This window comes from Callithrix jacchus, chromosome 1 (assembly GCF_049354715.1).
Source record: "Callithrix jacchus isolate 240 chromosome 1, calJac240_pri, whole genome shotgun sequence".
NCBI lineage: Eukaryota > Metazoa > Chordata > Mammalia > Primates > Cebidae > Callithrix > Callithrix jacchus.
In genome coordinates, this window is record NC_133502.1 from 187,096,495 (window position 1) to 187,114,412 (window position 17,918).

General features: G+C 49.7%; 1 long non-coding RNA gene across 1 annotated transcript; it reads left to right on the plus strand.

The window, feature by feature from the left end:
- The first annotated feature begins 255 nt into the window (after positions 1–255).
- On the plus strand, positions 256–16,456 carry LOC118145743 (uncharacterized). Its single transcript, XR_008473901.2, has 3 exons — positions 256–337; positions 804–891; positions 16,320–16,456. It is a non-coding gene; the product is annotated as an uncharacterized LOC118145743 (long non-coding RNA).
- Positions 16,457–17,918: the final 1,462 nt, after the last annotated feature.

Sequence of the window (17,918 nt, forward strand, 5' to 3'; positions counted from 1 at the left end):
CGGCCACAATTTTCAACATTTATTCCACCATGTCCACCATGTGCCGAGGTTCTGGGAGGCTCAGGCCCTTGACACAACCGTGCCCCTCAAAGAGACGAGCACAGAACCAGGAGGCCCTCGGACTTCAGACCCCAGAGCCACCAAGTCCCCCATCAACGGTGCCACCCCCTTCCCCTCCTGGCCACGCAGGACGGCCCCAGGGTTGGCCTGTGCTGATGGTGCCACCTGGTGGTAGATATGGGAACACGCTCACTTGAGATTTCCTCTCCGTCACCCTTTTTCCCCCTCTAGGGGTCCCGGGCTGCCCTGAGGCCACCGTCCAGCAAGATCAGGACAGGTTTGAGCGGCCGTGGGATAGCGCGGTGGGGGTTCCGGGGGGCTCCGGTGCAGGCAGAACCAGGAATGTGCCGGCGGGGGCGGTGGGTACGGGGTGCAGGGCGTGGCGGCTGCGGGACCTCAACTCGCCTCTTTAAATCCCCTCCTGGGCACCCCGAGAGCCCGGCCGTTTCCCCTCGGGCTGTTTCTTCTGGGACCGCAGCACTGTCTCCTCCAGGGCAGCCTCCAGCGGAGCCCGCTATTGGCCGCCAGGCAAACCAGTCCCATCCCTCCAGCAACCGGGACTTTCCGGGCAGGGCTCCCCAGCGTGGGTTCAGCCAATTAAGGAAGCAATTAGCTTCCCATGAGCCTATTCATGCTTCCTCGCCCACAGTTCCAAGGTTCTGTGAGACCAGAGCCTCCGTCTCCCGTGGGCAGAGGGTGTGTGTGGCTGCCACTAATCTGCAGACGCTGGCTCCACCCCACAGAGTTGCAGGGCCAGGAAATGTGCATTTGAACCGACCCTTGCTTTCACACTTCAGAAACGGCTGGAAGCACCTCTCAAGTCTGACACAGGTTTGATACTCCCTACTCTTCTCCCTCCCCCAACTTCTCCTTCCTCCTCCCACCTGCCTTCCTCCTCCCACCTGCCCCCTTCCTCCTCCCACCTGCCCCCTTCCTCCTCCCACCTCCCTTCCTCCTCCCACTTCCTCCTCCCACCTCCCCCTTCCTCCTCCCACCTGCCTTCCCTCCCTCCCCCACCCGCCTGCCCTTCCTCCCTCTCTCCTTCCCTCCATCCCTTCCTACCCCCAACCTGCCCTCCCTCCCACTTCTCCCTCTTCCCTCCCATTTTCTTCCTTCCTTCTCCCCTCTTCCTCCCCCACCTTCCCTCCCTCCCTTCCTCCTCCTCCCCACAACCTTTCATTCCTCCCCACTCCCTCCCCTCTCCTTCCTCTTTGGAGGGTCAGCGCCTTTTCCTGGGAAGGGCAAGGGATCTGGTGTGAGCTCACTTTAGTTTGCACCCCAGCCTTGTCTCCTCAGGCGTTGGAGTGGGGGGCAGTTTCCGCATCCTCAAAATGGGGGGGGCAGTTTCTGCATCCTCAAAATGGGGGCGAAACACCCACTTTATAAGGGTTTAGTGAAGAACAATGGAAGTAATGGAAGTGAGAGCACTTTGCAAACAGCGAGATGTTGATAGAAAAGCAGTTGTTCTAGGCCAGGTGCAGTGGCTCACGCCTGTAATCCCAACACTTTGGGAGGCTGAGGCAGGCGAATCACTTGAGGTCGGGAGTTTGAGACCAGCCTGGCCAACATGGTGAAACTCCCCCGTCTCTACTAAAAATACAAAAATTAGCCGGGTGTGGTGAAAGGCATCTGTAATCCCAGCCACTCAGGAGGCTGAGGTAGGAGAATCGCTTGAACCCAGGAGACAGAGGCTGCAGTAAGCTGAGATCATACCACTGCACACCAGCCTGGGAGACAGAATGAGACTGTCTCAAAGAAAAAAAAGGCCGGGCATGGTGGCTCACTCCTGTAATCCCAGCACTTTGGGAGGCCAAGGCGGGTGGATGGATCACCTAATCAGGAGTTCAAGACCAGCCTGGCCAACATGGTGAAACCCTGACTCTACCAAAAATACAAAAGTTAGCTGGGCGTGGTGGCACATGCCTGTAGTCCCAGCTACTTGGGAGGCTGAGGCAGGAAGATCACTTGAGCCCAGGAGGCAGAGATTGCAGTGAGCAGAGATTTTGCAGCTGCACTCCAGCCTGGCGACAGACTGAGACTCCATCTCAAAAAAACAGAAAAGTGGTTGTTTTGCCTTTAATCTTCATTCATCCTCTCAATTGTGTAGGTCCCTTTAGAGGGGAGGGGGTTTGGGAAAGTCACAGAGAACAAGGAGGGTCCCCAAGGGGAGAGGAGGAAGTCTATGGAGGTGACAGTTCTGGGAGGGGCAGCAGGGGCACTGGGAGGAGCCGGAAATCGAGGCCCTCCAGGCACCCCATCCCCCCACCACCCTCTCTGCCAGCCAGAGCAATTGGAGGCTGGTCTTGGAGCTGCCCCCACTGAGGTTCCAGAGGCGGGGTGCAGGGGTCAGGGCAGCTGCAGGGGATTTCCAAAGGGTTCCCCCCGCACCAGCCTCAGGCCTCAGGAAAGCTCTGCCCTCTCCGTTCTGCCCTCTCCTCTCAGCTGGCCGTCTATTCTCACTGCCTCTTACTTTCTCTTCCCGTTGCCCTGTGGCTAGGCCGGCTCTTCCACCGCCCCAGGGCTGGGATGGATAATGGCACAGCTGTGCAGACCTGGGTCAGAGTCAGACTGCGCTGGGTTCAGGGATAGCAAAGAACCCAGGCCGGGCCCTCTAATTCCTGCAGGGGTCCAGATCGACAAGGAATTTCAGGTCACTCATTCCCTCATTCAACGAACTTTCCAGGGCACCGCTGTGGGCCGGACCCCGTCCTGGGTGCTCACCACGTAGGGCGTAGGCTGATATCCACTCTAAGTCACATTCCAACATGACGGGCTGAGCCCACCAAGAAGGTCCAGGCGTCCAGTAAGGCTCTATTTATTTGTTTATTTTCTGAGATGGAGTGTTGTCCTGTCGCCCAGGCTGCAGTGCACTGGCACAATCTTGGCTCACTGCAACCTCCACCTCCCGCAATCAAGTGACTCTCCTTCCTTAGCCTCACCATGTTGGCTAGGCTCGTCTCAAACTCCTGACCTCAAGTGATCCACCCGTCTTGGCCTCCCCAAATTCTGGGATTACAGGCATGAACCTGTCCCAGGAAGGCTTTATAAGAAGCTTCCAGGAGTAGACAAGGGGCTGGGGTGTCCCATCCAGGCTGAGAAGCCGAGGCTGGAGAGGGGCCCAAGGGAAGCAGAATGAGAAGGCCTCCCCCTCCCCTGGGCCTCCTCCGATGAAAACTACCTTCTCTCTCCAGCAGCCGCAGTCAGACGCATAAAACCATTTATTTTTTCTGCTCAGAAATTACTAGTATTGCAACTAGTATCGATTTCTACTGGGGTTTTTTACATTTTTTTTTTATAAAGATGGGGTTTCACCATGATGGCCATGCTGGTCTTGAACTCCTGACCTCAGGTGATCCACCCACCTTGGCCTCCCAAAGTGCTAGGATTACAGGTATGAGCCACCGCACCCGGCCTATTTCTACTGTTTTCATTTCACATGTACGGATTTTCAGCAGCATTCAGAGTTCAGCAGCTTCCGGGAACCGCCCGATATCATTTACAATCCAGTTTCTGAGTGGGAACAGCTTTCTCCTGGAGACAGCTCTGGGAAATTAGAGGCTTCCTGCAGTCATTGGACTCGAAGGTCTGTTCTGTGCAAAATGCCCTGTGACACCGAAGAAATGCTGGGTGTTTTGTTGTTGTTTGAGATGGAGTTTTGCTCTTGTCGCCCAGGCTGGAGTGCAATGGCATGATCTTGGCTCACTGCAACCTCCACCTACCCGGTTCCAGCGACTCTCCTGCCTCAGCCTCCTGAGTAGCTGGGACTACAGGTGAGATGCTGTTTTAGGAGCAGAAATCTCCCAGGGGTGTGCTGACAAACAATAACCCCAGCCTGCCCGCCATCTTCAGAATGGAATCAGAGGAGGGGAGAAACCACTTTTGGATCTCAGGACCATGATTTATATTTTTTATTTTTTTTGAGATGGAGCTTTGCTGGTCACCCAGGCTGGAGTGCAATGGCTCAATCTTGGCTCGCTGAAACCTCCACCTGCCCTGAGTTCAGGTGATTCTCCTGCCTCAGCCTCCCAAATAGCTTGGATTACAGGTGCCCACCACCATGCCTGGTTAATTTTTTGTATTTTTAGTAGAGATGGGGTTTCACCATGTTGGCCAGGCCGGTCTCGAACTCCAGACCTCAGGTGATTCACCTGCCTCAGCCTCCCAAAGTGCTGGGATTACAGGTGTGAGCCGCCACGCCCGGCTGGGACCAAGGTGACTGAAGCCTTCACTTATCAGAAGCCCCCCTCCTCAGGAAACTCCCTTGGGGCAAAAGGAAAGTGTTCTGGGGCTTTTTCTGCCTGGCAGGGAGCCTGTGCCCAAGTCACTGCTTCCCCTGGGCTTCCCTTTTTCTTTCTTTCCTCCTAGTGTCTGCTGACTGTGTGTCACACAGGGAGCATGGGGCCAGGCCATCTCCGAGCTGCCCATGGGACGAAGACTCTGACACTTGCCAGGAGCAGCTGGCCTGGGAGTGGGCGGGAGGCCCTTGGTCAGGGCCTGGCCCCAGGTCCCCAAAGCCTTCCTGCCTCCTCCAACCCCCTTCTGGGCCCTGGGCCACCAACTGCTGGGCATAGCCACTGAATGAGGGCGAGGGCAAGATGAGGAAGAGGTGACCTAAGGTGGGGAAGGAATCACCCTTGCCGGACACTTGGCCAAGTCCGCTCTCTAAGCCACCCTGCGAGGCACAGTGGCTCATGCCTATAATCCCAGCACTTTGGGAGGCCGAGGTGGGAGGATCACCTGAGATTGGGAGTTTGAGACCAGCCTGACCAAGAAGGAGAAACCTTGTCTCTACTACAAATACAAATTAGCTGGGCATGGTGGTGCATGCCTGTAATCCCAGCTACTCAGGAGGCTGAGGCAGGAGAATTGCTTGAACCCGGGAGGCAGAGGTTGCCGTGAGGCGAGATTGAAGCATTGCATTCCAGCCTGGGCAACAAGAGCGAAACTCCGTCTTAAACAAAACACTTTCCTTCAGTGGCAGAGGAGATAAATACCTTGTATTTTATCCAGACAACAGATTAATGTAAAGCAGTATAAATAAACTCCAACTCCATGTATCTACATGAGTGAATCTCAGAAACATAAATTGGAGAGGAATGCTTTAAAACAGTAACTTTAAAGTTGAAAAAACATAGAATGATACTATGTATTGTTCAGGGGCATAGATACGTAATGAAGTGTGTTATTAGGAATTAGGAGGATTGTTATATACAATAATAGGAACAATTCATCAAGAATATATAAGAAATTAAGGCCGGGCTTGGTGGTGGCTCAAGCCTGTAATCCCAGCACTTTGGGAGGCTGAGGCGGGTAGATCACGAGGTCAAGAGACCGAGACCATCCTGGTCAACAAGGTGAAACCCTGTCTCTACTAAAAATACAAAAATTAGCTGGGCATGGTGGTGCATGCCTGTAGTCCCAGCTACTCAGGAGGCCGAGGCAGGAGAATTGCTTGAACCCAGATGGCAGAGGTTGTGGTGAGCCGAGATCGCGCTATTGCACTGCAGCCTGGGTAACAAGAGCGAAATCCGTCTCAAACAAACAAACAAAAAAATAGAATGATACTACGTATTGTTCAGGGGCATAGATATGTAATAAAGTGTGTTATTAAGAATTAGGAGGATTGTTGTATATAGTAATAGGAACAATTCATCAAGAATATATAAGAAGTTGAACTTCTATGTACCCCACAATATGTCAAGAATTGTCACAATTACAAGGAGAAATGAACAAATTCCCTGGGCTAGTTTGGATTCCAAGAAATAAACACCATGACGGCATTAGATACACAAGAGATTAGATTAGAGGCACATTAGATACACAAGGATGAAGGGGGAGTGCAGAAGCAGGCGAGGGGCTGCGTGGTGGCTCATGCCTATAACCCCAGCACTTTGGGAGGCCGAGGTAGGAGGATTGCTTGAGGACAGGAGTTTGAGACCAGCCTGGGCAACATAGGGAGACCCCATCTCTACCAAAAAATAAAATAATTAGGCATCAAGGCACATGCCTGTGATCCCAGTCACTTGGGAGGCTGAGGCAGGAGGATCATATTGAGCCCTGGAGGTCGAGGTTACAGTGAGCAGTAATCATGCCACTGCCCTCCAGCCTAGGAGACAGACTGCGACCCTGTCTCAAAAAAACAGAAGCAAGGTTGGCGCAGTGGCTCACACCTGTAATCTCAGCACTTTGGGAGGCTGAGGTTGGCAGGCCACGAGGTCAAGAAATCGATACCATCCTGGCCAACATGGTGAAACCCCGTCTCTACTAAAAATACAAAAATGAGCCAGGTATGGTGGCACGCGCCTGTAATCCCAGCTACTTGGGAGGCTGAGGCAGGAGAATCGCTTGAACCCAGGAGGCAGAGGTTGCAGTGGCCGACATCACACCACTGCACTCCAGCCTGGCAAGAGAGCAAGACTTTGTCTCAAATTAAAAAAAAAGAAGCAAAGAAGCTGCAGGCTAGGAGAGCCTCCAGGCCACAAAGGCAGGTCTGACTTATAAAGGAGGGAGGGAGGGAGGAAGGGAAGGAGGACGCCTCAGGCTGCAGCAGGACTCTGAGCAAGCTTGGCCAGACAGATGGAGAGTCTCCGAGCAGTGACTCCTCGTAAGAGGACCCTCGCACCAGGCAGTTGTGGTCCTAGTGCCCCCTTGGCGATTAGTCACTGTCTGCGAGTAACTGGGGTCGGAGGGACAGGAATGTGGTTTTGGCTTGAATACCATGGTGGTCTGAAGGCTGTTGGCCGAGCACACTCCCCGCGGGAGGTCCCTGTGAAGGGGAAGCTGAGCAGCGTAGGTCCGTGGCTGCTGCATGTATTATTACAGTAGAAAGTCATCCTCTGCATTCTTCCCATCTCTCAGGGATTGATAGACCAAGCAGGCAGAAGTGGAGATATTCTCCAAAGGATGCATGGGTAATAAGAGACTCCTATACCCAAGAATTAGAGAATATATTTTTCCAAACACACATGGTAATTCTATAAAAATTGTACATGTTGTCTTTGAAGAGACAATTTTAAGACTGAAATAAAAAAAGTGTTTTTGGACCGCGTGTGTGGCAGGTCACAACGTCATGCTCAGCACATAAAATAGGTTGGTATTTGGCTACTATGCAGTCAGCTTAGAGATAAATTATAGAACGATTTTTAAACCCCTATGTTTTAAATTCTAAATTCATGGATTGCCTAACATAAAAGTTGAAGAAGACATCATAAGGGAAATCAGAAAATATTTAGAACTGAAAGATAAGTCACTGTGTGGTAACTCTCAAAGGACACCGCTAAAGGAGGATGCAGAGGGAAATCCATAGCCTGAACTGAGCACATTAGAAAAGAAGGAAGATTCAGCCAGGCACGGGCTCACGCCTGTGATCCCAGCACTTCCGCAGGCCGAGACGGGTAGATTGCTTGAGCTCAGGAGTTCAAAGCCAGCCTGAGCAACATGGTGAAAACTGTCTCTACAAAAAATACCAAAATTATCCAAGCATGGTGGTGGACACCCGCACTCCCAGGTACTTGGGAGGCTGAGGCAGGAGGATCGTTTGAACCCAGGAGGTTGAGGCTGCAGCGTGCCATGTTTGTGCCACTGTACTCCAGCCTGGGTGACGCGACAGAGTGAGACCCTGTCTCAAAAAAAAAAGGCTGGGCACAGTGGCTTAAGCATGTAATCCCAGAACTTGGGGAGGCCAGGGTGGGTGGATCACTTGAGGTCAGGAGTTCGAGACCAGCCTGGTCAACATAGTGAAACCCTGCCTCTACTAAAAATACAAAAATTAGCCAGGTGCGGTGGCACGTGCCTGTAATCCCAGTTACTTGGGAGGCTGAGGAAGGAGAATCACTTGAACCTGGGAGGCAGAGGTTGCAATGAGCTGAGAACATGCCACTGCACTCCAGCCTGGGTGACAGAGTGAAACTGTGTCTCAAAAAAAAAAAAAGATTCATAATTCATGAGCTAAGTGTCCAGTTCTACGAGTAAGAAAAAGAACAGAATAAGACAACAACAACAAAAGTAGAAGAAAAAAAATTGTAAAGATAAAAACAGAACTAGTTCGGTGTGGTGGCTCACACCTGTAATCCCAGCACTTTGGGAGGCCGAGGTGGGCGGATCACCTGAGGTCAGGAGTTCGAGACCAGCCTGAGCAACATGGAGAAACCCCATCTCTACTAAAATTACAAAATTAGCCGGTTGTGGTGGCACATGCCCGTAATCCCAGCTACTCAGGAGGCTGAGACAGGAGAATCACTTGAACCTGGGAGCGTGGAGGTTGTGGTGAGCCAAGAACATGCCATTGCACTCCCGCCTGGGCAACAAGAGTGAAACTCCATCAAAAAAAACAAATGATAAAAACAGAAATTAATCAAAGAAAAAATGAATAGAGGATCCAGAAAATTGCAGCTGGGTCTCTAAGGCTCGTGAAATAGGTAGACCTCTGGCAAAAGCGGCAGAGCAAACACACAACAAAGCATGGACTTCTTAGCAATGAAGAGAAGGAACTGAACACAGCTAGAGCAGAGATTCAGAAAGAACGATAGCTCACATTTATGAGTCAGTTTCATGCCTCATTCTGTAATGCAATATTTATTTACAGTTTAGGTTAAAATACTAATCCTTCCTACAGAATCCTCTGCTAATGTATATTAATAATGATGGGCTAGCATTTACCCAGAATTTACTAGGAGCCATTTCCTGCTCCCGTTAGGAACTCTCTTGCCTCCATAGCTTTGGTTAGGCTGTTTTCTCAGCTCCAAATGCCCTTCCTCTCCTTTGTACCCTGTGAGGTTTGGCTAAAATGCAACCGTCTTTGGCTGTTACTGCCAACAGCATAGCCAGTATCCATTCTACCCCATTTCCTTGTGAATAGAGCCATGATTTTGCCAGGGTAATAATACGGTCCTTTTAAAATGCCTACAACTATCATACTATGTTCCCAGCTTCCTCTGTATCTCAGGGTGGTCAAGAGACACAGTTTTGGCCAATGAGGTATGGGTCGAAGTTTGCTAGGGATATTAATGATCTATTGATGCATATCAAAGTGTCCCAAAACTTCGTGGTTTAAGGCAATAGATGTTTTTATTATTCCTGACCCACCCAATTTTTGTGGGTCAGGAATTTGGGAGTGCCTTGTCTGGGTGGTTGTGGTCAAGATCTTAATGAGGTTACAGTCAAGGTGTCCACTGGGGCTGCATTCATCCAAAGGCTTGACTGGGGTTGGAGATCATCTTCCAAGGAGGTTTACTCACATGGCTGTTGGCAAGAAGTCTCCTGTGGTCTGGATGCAAGTCATGGTACATGTGAGATGCTTTAATAGTTTTTATTGTTGGCATCAAGGAAAAAAAAATGACCTCTTCCTTTGCCTCTCTCCAAACTCTTTTATCCCCATTTTGTTTTTGATCTATCCACCCTTGTACTCATCCCCCACCCATCTATCCATCCACTCATCCATCCATCCAGCCAACAACTCACTCATCCACCCATCCACTCATCCACCAGCCATTCACCCACCTACCCACCTATCCACTCACCCACCCATCCATTCACCTACCTACCCATCTACCCATCCTTCTACCCATCCATTCACCCACCCACATATCCATCCATCCATCAATCCACCCACCCACCCACCCACCCATTCATTTATCTATCTATCCAATAGTTTCTGTGAGCATACAAAGTGCCAGGCACAATATTTAGGCACTTGACATAAAAAGTGAGTAAGATTTATACCCATTCGGCACAATGGCCCATGCCTGTAATCCCAGCACTTTGGGAGGCTGAGGCAGGTGTACCACGAGGTCAGGAGTTTGAGACCAGCCTGACAAACATGGTGAAACCCCGTCTCTACTAAAAATACAAAAATTAGCCGCTTGTGGTGGTGCGCACCTGTAATCCCAGCTACTCAGGAGGCTGAGGCAGGAGAATTTCTTGAACCCGGGAAGCAGAAGTTGCAGTGAGCTGAGATTGCAACGCTGCACTCCAGTCTGAACGACACAGTGACACTCTGTCTCAAAAAAAACAAATGATTTGTGCTCTTCCTTCAAGTAACTCCTCTCTGTTTAGGATGACAGATATGGAACAATTCTAATACGTTTGTGGTAAGTGCTATGCTACATGTAAAAGAGAGATACTCTCTTTTTTTTTTTTTTTCCTTTGAGACAGGGTCTCACTCTGTCACCCAGGCTGGAGTGCAGTGGCATGATCTTGGCTCACTGCAACCTCCACCTCCTGCGTTCAAGCGATTCTCGTGCCTCAGTGTTCAAGTAGCTGGGATTACAGGCACGCACCACCATGCCTGGCTTACTTTTTTTTTTTTTTTTTTGGTATTTTTAGTACAGACAGGGTTTCAGCATGTTGGCCAGGCTGGTCTCGAACTCCTGACCTCAAATGATTCACCCACCTCGGCCTCCCAAAGTGCTGGGATTGCAGGCGTGAGCCACCACACCCGGACAGATACTATCTTAAATGTATTAATATTTTTTCTTTCTCTTAATCAGAAGCTTCTGTTGGCCTCAAGGAAAATTATGATTTTCATAGTAGGAATGTGATGAGAAAGACTTTTTCACCTTTAAATATTAAGACTGGCTCTGAATGCATGTGATTTAGTACTCTTGAAACTGAGCTTTCAGAGAAGAAAGAGATTTTCTAAATTCCAAAGGTTCTGCTTTAAGACGTAAAGAACAGAATCTGGGACTTGGATTACAAGCAGTGCACAGGGCCAGGAGATGTGACTTAGGGAAGTTCCCATCAGTAGGAAGATACAGGAGATCAGATGCCAGGGTCCTGATTCCCTCCTTGGGGTTAAAACAGTGGTGGCAGGCTGGGCTCGGTGGCTCACACCTGTAATCCTAGCACTTTGGAAGGCCGAGGCAGACGGATTATCTGAGTTCAGGAGTTCAAGACCAGCTGACCAACATGGTAAAACCCCGTCTCTTCCAAAAATACAAAACATTAGCCGGGTGTGGTGGTGCATGCCTGCAGTTTTAAGCTACTTGGGAGGCTGAGGCAGGGGAATCACTTGAACCCAGGAGGAGGTGGAGGTTGTGGTGAGCTGAGATTGCGCCATTGCACTCCAGCCTGGGCAACAAGAGCCAAAATCCACCTCAAACAAACACAAAGCAGTGGTGGCAAGGCCTGTGGTGAGCATGGCGGCAGAGCAGCACAGGCTGCCCAGGCATGGTTTGGAAATGCCCAGGAAAGGGCCTAGAGGGTGAGCCAGCAGGCAGCCTCCGAAGTCCTACACTTTCCAGTGTAGAGTGGGAAAAGCAGCCCAGTCCCCGATGAATCAGAAGATTAAGGTTGGGGTACAGAGGCCAGGCTGGGAGTTCTGGGCTGGAGCCTGAGAATAAGGCATGATGGTATCACCTTGTGGGCACCAGGACAGAAGACCCAGGAACTGCCCTGGCCATGGCTGAGAGGCAGGAGCCAGGAGGGGCCTTAGCTCCCCTGCATCCCAACAGCATCTCAGAGAGGTGCAGGGAGAGACACTTGATGGGAACTTGAACTTCAATCTTGGTGCGTCGAGTTAAGGAGGAAGGGAGTTTCTGTAGACCGGAGACTAAATTAGCTTTGAGGAGCATGTTCATGGTGTTTTTTCCTCTTTCTTTTGCCATTAGCAAGAGTGGGGACTTGCAAGTTCAAGGGTTCTAGACCATTTTTAGTTCTATTTTTGTGCACATCTACCTGTATACAGCATAGAGATTTTTTACCCTGGTTGAGGCATGCACAGGGGGCTGGGATTACAGGCGTGACCCACCACGCCCAGCTGGTCCTGAATTCTTTTTGTTTCCTCCAATCCAACTTGCTTCCATGGAATACTAAGAATGGGAATTGCTGTGTTCCTAAGGCACTATAAGCTGAAACTAAATGCTTTTTTTTTTTTTTTTGAGATGGAGTTTCGCTCTTGTTACCCAGATGGGAGTGCAATGGCACGATCTCGGCTCACCACAACCTCTGCCTCCTGGGTTCAAGCAATTCTCCTGCCTCAGCCTCCCGAGTAGCTGGGACTACAGGCGCGCGCCACCATGCCCAGCTAATTTTTGTATTTTTAGTAGAGACGGGGTTTCACCATGTTGACCAGGATGGTCTCGATCTCTTGACCTCGTGATCCACCCGCCTCAGCCTTGCAAAGTGCTGGGATTACAGGCATGAGCTACTGTGCCCGGCCCTAACTAAATACATTTTAAGGGGTGAGTCTTGTGTGTGATATAAGGGCCACACAGAAAGCTCTAGAGTGCCCAATGCCATGCCCAGAGACTTTCTAACTGCAAACCAGGACAAGAAGTTGATAGCTCCATGCTGTGGGTGGCTTTTCCCAAGACAAAACAAGAGACCCCATCATGAGACTCTTGTCCCTCTTCTGCTAACTTGACAGACCTGACCTAAGAGATCCTGTAGTCCACCTACTGGGTAACGGGCAGCATCCCTTACAGAACTGTTGCTGACTTTGCTCTACTTCATCCCAGTCATGGGACACTAGATGATGAATTCACTCTGTGTTATCTGTTGGCTGGATGAGAAACTGTGCTATTGCTAATACCACATGCCGTACCTGGATAAAGTTCAGGCCGGGAAGTTGAGACCCAAATACACAAAATAAGAAACAAGCCACTTGGTCCCAACAGGTGTCTTCTAGTGCTCCATGGTCATTCGATTTATTCAGTGCATTCCCTTTAAGTCTAGGTTCATAGCTCAAAACCACTAAGCAAACTAGGGTTATCGAATTACCATTTTATTTATTTATCTATTTATTTATTTTCGAGACAGAGTCATGCTCTCTTGCCCAGGCTGGAGTGCAGTGGCACGATCTCGGCCCACCACAACCTCTGCCTCCTGGGTTCAAGTGACTCTCCTGCCTCAGCCTCCCAGGTAGCTGGGATTATAGGGATGTGCCACCATGCCCTGCTAATTTTTGTATTTTTTCTGCATAGGGTTTCTCCATGTTGGCCAAGCTGGTCTCAAACTCCTGGCCTCAAGTGATTCACCCACCTTGGCCTCCCAGAGTGCTGGGATTACAGGCATGAGCCACCACACCCAGCCTAATTTTATTTTGTAGTTTTTTTTTTAGAAGAAGTGTCACTCTGTTGCCTAAGCTGGAGTGCAATGGCATGATCTCGACTCACTGCAACCTCCTCTTCCCAGGTTCAAGGGATTCTTCTGCCACAGTCTCCCAAGTAGCTGGGACTACAGGCACGCACCACACACAAGGCTAACTTTTGTATTTTTAGTAGAGACAGGGTTTCACTATGTTGGCCAGGCTGGTCTTGAACTCCTGACCTTGTGATCTGCCTGTCTCAGCTTCCCAAAGTGCTGGAATTACAAGTGTGAGCCACTGCACCTGGCCTCTGTAATTTTCTTTCTAAACTTTGTACCTGTCAGATTTCTGCAGAAGTGTAACTCCTAACAAAATAATGCTGACCAATGCTTTGAGACGAGATCCCAAAAAATAGAGAACAAACAGAAATGAGCAGAACAATGGACTCCAGGTAGATCTAGCCTGAGAGCCACCCCCTCCCAACCTCCCTTATCATTCAAATGTGGCTAAAAGGGTTTTGACATTGACTAATAGTTGCCAATGACTCCCTCTAACCTGGGACCAGACCAGCCTAGGACTGGTTCATCCCAACACCAAGTGACATCAAAACCCAACCACAGAATGATCGACCAGCATCGTTTTTGGAGAAAGATCTTGATCAAAAGGGGAAATGGAAACAGCATCAAAATAAAAATGGAGTCAGTTATGTTAAAACCCTGACAAATGGAGCCCGGGATGAACGTGAGGCTTTCATGCGTGGATGCGTGATAACAAGAACTGTCACACAAGTCTCTGTAAAGCTGCAGTTTTACACAAAGGCCCCCATAATCTTACACGGAAAAGCACTTCTATGAAGGCACCTGCCCAGCAACTGCCTGTCCCATACTGGACTGAAACTGTCCTTGTGATTGATCCTTGAAGCCAAGGATAATTGTCTCAAAATAACTCGTGAAACCCTCCTAAGGTTTCCTTTAACTCTTGTCTTCCCTCACCTCCCTCGATATATCACACCTATTCCCACTGCAATGACCATTCCCAGCTAAATATCATTTTCCTTTAGAGAGTCTCTATCTGCTATTTAGGTTCAACAATAGTATCTCCAAGACCCTTTCTGTCAGATATTTCGGAGTCTCCAGGAACATTTCATTCATTCTTATTTTATTTATTTATTTATTTTGAGACAAGAGTCTTGCTCTGTTGCCCAGGCTGGAGTGCAGTGGCATGATCTCAGCTCACTGCAACCTCTGCCACCCTGGTTCATGTGATTCTCCTGCCTCAGCCTCCCAAGTAGCTTGGACTACAGGTGTGCACCACCACACTTTGTTAATTTTTTTGTTTAGTAGAGACGGGGTTTCACCATGTTGGCCAGGCTGGTCTTGAACTCCTGACCTAAGTTGATCCACCCTCCTCAGTCTCCCAAAGTTATGGGATTACAGGCATGAGCCACTGCACCTGGCTGACAACCTCGATTTCCTGAGTCTACCAACAAGGTCCTTGGGGGTCCTAGGAGCGCTCAGAGGCTTCCCTGCCTCTGGCCTCTTGCCCTCGGGTTTGGTTCCTCCCACATCATCTTTTTTTTTTTTTTTTTTTGAGAATGGGGTCTCCCTGTATTGCCTAGGCAGGTCTTGAACTCCTGGGCTCAAGCTATCCTCCAGCCTCTGCCTCCTTAAGAGCTGGGATGACAGGCGAGAGCCACAGCGCCTAGCCTCCTCCCACATTATCCAAGGCAATCCTTAAAAAACTCTTAGACCTAGAAGGAGGGTATTCATGCTTCCAGCACAAAGACATGACAGAGATGATGGACAAGATGGGTATGCTAATGATCTTGATCTGATCACTACACCTTGTATGAATCAAAACATCGCTGTGTGTTCCACAAATATGTACAATTATGTGCCAATTAAAAAATAAGATAAAATAATATTCTGATTTTTTTTTTGAGACAGTGTCTTGCTCTGTTGCCAGGCTGGAGTGCAGTGATACGATCTCGGCTCACTGCAACCTCCACGTGCTGTAGCCTCTCCAGATCCACCCTGCTCCTAAACACACCTGGGGCGTTTGCACGTGGCACTCCTGCTGCCTGAGAAGCTCTTCTGCCACTCGATGTGGTTGGTCCTTATCTTACAGATCTTCCTTTCAATACCAGCTACTCAGAGAAGCCCTCCCTGACCACCCTGATTAAAGTAGCATCCTCACTGTGGAAGCAGGACGATGCCTCCCACAAGATGTCCGTGTCCTAATCCCTGGAACCGTCGAATATATTATGTTATGTGGCAAGGGGGAATGAAGGTCAAAGATGAAGTATGCTAATTAGCCAATTTTTTATTTTATTTGTGATGGAGTCTCACTCTGTCACCCAGGCTGGAGTGCAGTGGCGCGATCTTGGCTCATTGCAACCTCTGCCTCCAGGTTCAAGCAATTCTCCTGCCTCAGCCTCCTGAGTAGCTGGCATTACAGGTGTCTGCCACCACACCTGACTAATTTCTATATTTTTCTGTCTCAAACTCCTGGGCTCAAGAGATCCACCCTCCTCAGACTCCCAAAGTGCTGGGATTACAGGCATGAACCACCATGCCTGGCCTTGATCTTTATGCCAACGAATTGGCGTACACACAAGCTCATGCTGTGCAATGGTATTTCACACTGTGTGGTGCTTTGATTTGAACGCCCTAAAACTTAATCGCCCACCAGCAAACCTCACTGCTGTGGCCTTTGGCCCTACTCAAGGAGCCCAAGGAGGCCACTGGCCATTTGGAAAAGGAGGTAGTTGGGGCCCTGAGAGTTTACACAGTTTCCTCAAGGCCACAGCGCGTGTGTGAGGAAGATGACCAGCCTGCCTCCACTTCTCTTTCCAATCTACCACCTTGCCCGAGCTAAGCTCAAGCTCAGGGCCACCTACGTCTTGGAAGGGCTTCCTTCTCCAGCGGATCTTGTGGGATGAGGGCTGTCCTACACATTATGCTTGTAATAGCCAATGACCCCAAGCTCCCGTTAGCTCAAGTCCTAGAAAATATGCCGGCTACACAGCGCTACGCAGGGTGTAGCCACAGGGATGCAGGATGTTAGTGCCCTTGGGATGGGAAGGAGAGATTAGGGGGAGAAATGCCCACACCCCTTCAAACACTCTACCGTCTTTACCTCTGAGGTCAGCGTTAGTCTGTTCCTATCTTCTACACTTGCAAATGAACTTGCATAGCAATAAATCTCTGCACACTCAAAGCCATGATTTCCTCAGCAGGTGGATGCAGAATGCTGGGAGACCTATAATAATCAGCCTTTTGCAACAAGCACTTTTTCTTCCTATTCATTATTGCCGCGTTTTAAGAGGAGAAGGGAGCGACTGCTCTTACAGGGCTACAGAGACATGGAGACACGCTGGGGGAGGCTGCTCTGTCACCAGGTAAGACAATGGAATTCATTTAAAATGTCTTATTTTCCCTTGCTCTGCCAAGCAAAAGCAGCAGAACCCTTTGGGGAATTCACTTTACAAGGAAAGAAAATGAGGCCCCGCACCTGCATCCTGGCTCCCCCCCCACCCCCCGCCGGCAAGTGTGCCCCTTCCTCTCAGCTCCCCGGCTCTGCAGGGGCCGGGTGGGCGGCACCCGCTCCCAGCGGTGACATTGTTGGGACCTGCTCACAAAACACAGTTGTTCTCTGAGATGGCTCATTTCCCTTTCTGTTTTTTTTTTCTTTCTTTCTTTTATTCTTCTTTATCTTCTTCTGGAGACTGTCTTGCTCAGTAGCCCAGGCTGGGGTGCAATGGAGGCTCGCTGCAACCTCCACCTCACGGGTTCAAGCAATTCTCATGCCTCAGTCTCCCAAGTAGCTGGGATGACAGGTGTGCACCACCACATTGGGTGATTTGTGTATTTATTTATTTTTTTTTTTGAGACGGAGTTTCGCTCTTGTTACCCAGGCTGGAGTGCAATGGCACAATCTCGGCTCACCACAACCTCCGCCTTCTGGGTTCAAGCAATTCTCCTGCTTCAGCCTCCCGAGTAGCTGGGACTACAGGCGCACACCACCATGCCCAGCTAATTTTTGTATTTTTAGTAGAGACAGGGTTTCACGTTGTTGACCAGGAAGGTCTCGATCTCTTGACCTCGTGATCCACCTGCCTCGGCCTCCCAAAGTGCTGGGATTATAGGCGTGAGCCACCGCGCCCGGCCTGATTTGTGTATTTTTAGTAGAGGCGGTGTTTCACCACGTTGGCCAGGCTGGTCTCGAACTCCTGACCTTAGTTAATCCGTCTGCCTCAGCCTCCCAAAGTGAATTAAGACCGAGATTCTCACCAAGGCTAACTGAGCTTCTCACTACCAGTTGCAAAATATTTGCTCAGCACCTTTGAAAGAAAACGATTAAGCCCACTCAGGCCATGCACAGTATACAGCCTATACAAGGCATCTGTGGGTTTTAAAGTTTTTTAAATATTCACACGCACAAGAAACGTTTTCCAGAATCCTTATGCCTAATAATTGTGTAATCACAGAAAATGTGGACCAACTCTCAACAATTTAAAATTATTACCTTCAAGGGCAGGGTGCCGTGGCCTGTAGTCCCAGCACTTTGGGAGGCCCAGGTGGGTGGATCACTTGAGGTCAGGAGTTTGAAACCAGCCTGGTCAACAGAGTGAAATCCCGTCTCTACTAAAAATGCAAAAATTAGCCGGGCGTGGTTGCGTGTGCCTGTAATCCCAGTTACTCAGGAGGCTGAGGCAGGAGAATAACTTGAACCCAGGAGATGGAAGTTGCAGTGAGCCACGATTGCGACACTGCCCTCCAGCCTGGGTGACAGAGTGAGACTCTGTCCCAAAATAAATAAATAAATAAAATTA